Here is a 3,992-nt window from a genome sequence, read left to right as displayed (position 1 = left end):
GAGTGGATTGGACTCCGAATTTGAACAAGTTCGAGGAGAAATCCTCTGTAAAGACCCCAAATTGGACCTCGAGAGTTCGTATGCTTACGTCCGTCGGGAACACCAACAATGCATCACTATGGGCCGTCCTCCACCCACCGCCGACTCTTCTGCTCTGCTATCCCAAGTCCCTCGCCCCTCTGTGGTGACAATCCCTCCAAAGAGCCGTAAGGAAGGCCTCTCTGGAAAAACTCTTGCATGCACCCACTGTGGAGAATCAGGCCATACAAAGACCAGATGCTATGAAATCGTGGGATATACTGAATGGTGGGATTTCACCAAGCGTCCTCGAAGGAAGGTAACATCGAAAGCTCTCCATGAACCCTCTCCCAATCCTCGTGCTCATGTTGTGTATGAAGGCATACTAGGTAATTCTCTCTACTCACACTCGAAGGAAGGTAACATCGAAAGCTGTTCTGACTCCTACTATCACCCTTTCCCCAGTTCTTGTTGTTCCCTCTTTAGATTATAATTTACTCTCTGTCAGTAGACTCACCACTCATCATAATTGCAATGTTATTTTCTGGTCCACATTTTGTATTTTTCAGGACGTCCAAAATCAGACGATTCTTGGCTATGGTGTTAGGCGTGGCAATCTCTACTTCTTGGAACTCCCAGATGATGACTCTGTTCCCTGTGGCCGAGCCTCTGCCTCTACGACTCCAGGTTCATCACCCTCCTCTGCTGCTTGGCTTTGGCATCACAGACTTGGTCACCTTTCATTTAGTTATCTTAGAAAATTGCTTCCTAGTTTATTTCCCAATTTCAATTCTTCTGAATTTCAATGTTCTGTTTGTGAAATGGCTAAAAGCCATAGAATTCCTTTTTACCCAAGTTTGAATAAAAGTAGCATTCCCTTTCAAGTTGTGCATTCTGATGTGTGGGGACCTGCCAAGGTCCCATCTTTCTCTCACTCGTATTATTATGTATCGTTTATTGATGAATGTACAAGAATGGTTTGGATCTCTTTATTAAAAAATAAAAACAAAGTCTTTCCCGCCTTTAAAAAATTCTTTCACATGATCCGCACCCAATTCAATAGCTCCATTCAAGTCCTCCAATCCGATAATGGCCTTGAATACAAAAATGGTGTCTTCTCTGAATTCTTGCAATCTAATGGTATAAAACACCAAACCTCCCGTGTCTACACACCGCAACAAAATGGATTAGCGGAGCGTAAAAATAGACAGCTATTGGAAATAGTCCGGGCCTTCTCTTTGATATGAACGTACCTTCTTCCTATTGGGGTGAGGCTGTCCTTTCTGCTGCGTATATTGTAAACCGAACCCCCCTCTAGTGCTTTGAATTTTCTCACCCCTCAACAGAAACTTGAGACCTTCTTTTCCATTCCCCATACTCTGAATCTTGAGCCTAGAATATTTGGATGTACCACTTATGTCCACATTCGCAAACCCCTACGAAATAAACTTGACCCTTGTGCCCGCAAATGCATTTTTGTAGGTTATTCGGATCTCAAAAAAGGATACCGTTGCTATGATCCAAAAACTCATAAAATGCATGTTACTCTCGAAGTCTCCTTCCATGAAACCGAGGCTTACTATTCAGGGGGAGTCACTTCTTCTCCTTCCCAGGGGAAGATTCACCATATTGGAGAAGCAGAAATCCAGTTGACTCCTAATCCAGCCTCACCTATTCCCATAAACAGTCCTGAGATGCCTGTCCACCACACATAGGATACCAAAACCCTTTTATAAAGTAGATCCGAAAGCAAAAGTAAAATACCCCATAAGTAATTATGTATCCTCTCACAAGCTATCCGAAAAACATGGTTCTAACTCTCAATCAATTATCCACTGTATCTATTCCGAATAGTGTGCAGGAAGCATTAGAAGATCCTAAATAGAAGCAAGCCATGAACACTGAAATGGAGGCACTTCAAAAAAATGAAACATGGGAATTAACTTCCTTGCCAGATGGAAAGAGGAAAGTTGGATGCAAATGGGTGTATATTGTAAAGCTCAAAGCAGATGAAAGCATTGATAGATACAAAGCAAGACTCGTGGCAAAAGGATATACACAGAAGTATGGAGTGGATTATCAAGATACATTTGCTCCGGTGGCCAAACTCAACACAATCAGAATTCTTATATCTATAGCAGCCAACAGGGACTGGCCTCTAAAACAATTTGACGTAAAAAATGCCTTCTTGAATGGAGATTTAGAAGAAAAGGTATACATGGAGATACCACCAGGAGTAAAGCTAGCAGCTTCACAAGGAAATTCAATGTGCAAATTGAAGAAGGCCTTATATGGCCTTAAACAGTCACCAAGAGCATGGTTCGGAAGACTTACAGTGGCAATGAAAAAGTTTGGCTACAAACAAAGCAACTCAGATCATACATTGTTCGTAAAGCATAACAATGGCAAAATATCCATACTCATTGTCTATGTGGATGATATGGTGCTAACAGGAGATGATGTGGAAGAAATGAAGTCACTTGAAAGGAAGTTAGCCTCTGAATTTGAAATGAAGGACCTAGGCGAATTAAAATATTTTCTTGGGATAGAAATTGCAAGATCAAAAAAAGGCATTTTTTATCTCAAAGAAAGTATATCTTGGATCTTCTAGCAGAAACTGGTATGATGGCATGTAAGCCAACTGATACCCCAATTGAGATGAATCATTCACTTGCTATGTATCCAGATCAAATTGAAACAGACAAGAACAAATATCAGAGGTTAGTGGGAAGATTGATTTATTTGTCACACACCAGACCTGATATAGCTTATGCTGTTAGTGTGGTGAGTAGATTTATGCATTGTCCTAGTGAGGAACATATGAATGCAGTGTATCATATCCTTAGATACCAGAAAGGATCACCAGGAAAAAGGTTTCTTGTACTCTAAGAATGATGAAGCTGGCATAAAAGGATACTCTGACTCTGATTGGGCAGGAGATAAAACAACTAGACAATCAACCTCTGGCTACTTCACCTTTGTAGAAGGCAACTTAGTCACTTGGAGAAGCAAGAAATAAAAGGTGGTAGCAAGATCTAGTGCTGAGGTTGAATACAGAGAAATGGCTCATGGCATTTGTGAACTGTTGTTGATTAAAAGTATTCTTACTGATTTAGAGATCAGATATGAGGAGCCTATGAATTTATTTTGTGATAATAAAGATGCAATAGATATTTCTCATAATCCAGTGCAACATGATAGGACAAAACATGTTGAGATTGATCGACATTTGATTAAAGAGAAGCTAGATGGAAAAATCATTCAGACCCCTCATGTACGGTCATTCAGACCCCTCATGTGAAGAGCTATGACTGTGAATTATCTTGAGAATAGAATGACAGGGAAAAGGTAGTGGCAAAAAGAAATTAGCAGTTAAAAAGAGAGAGAGAGAGAGAAGTGAAAAATGAGATGCATAGGAAAGGTTAGTTGTGTGAAAAATTTGATGAAAATCACTATTTCAAAATACCACTTTGCATGTGGTATTTTGGGATGAATGGGGAAATGAAAAGTTGAACTCCAATCTCTTGACAAAAATGACCCTCCATGGTGGCACCAAATTTGACCAAAAAAAATTATAAGAGTTATTTTGGTAATTGTAACTCATTTTTCATCGATATTTTAACTCAAACCAAACATAAAACATAGACTTTATAATATTTTCCAAATTTCTCCGGTAAAATCTTTTCCAACCAAACAACTTTTTTTACATTTTCTTACCAAACTCACTTTCCAACCATTTCCCTAGTATTCAAAAAATTTCTCCTCAACCAAACGCGAAAAACTTCAAAAATCCCCCTATGAGTTTTCTTAATTATCAGTTACTTCCCTCACAAATTTTTTGAATCATTTACATCCCTATTTAAAATTTTTTATCACTTACCCCCTGATTTAAAGTTTTTTATCACTTACCCCCTGATTTAAAGTTTCTTTATCATTTATCCCCCACTTAGGGATAAATGATAAAAAAAATTTAA

The sequence above is a fragment of the Gastrolobium bilobum genome, unplaced genomic scaffold, assembly GCF_033153095.1.
Source record: "Gastrolobium bilobum isolate Gb01-03AN ecotype WA unplaced genomic scaffold, APGP_CSIRO_Gbil_v1 utg23298, whole genome shotgun sequence".
In the NCBI taxonomy this organism is placed as follows: domain Eukaryota; kingdom Viridiplantae; phylum Streptophyta; class Magnoliopsida; order Fabales; family Fabaceae; genus Gastrolobium; species Gastrolobium bilobum.
Note: the sequence above shows the minus strand (reverse complement) of the source record.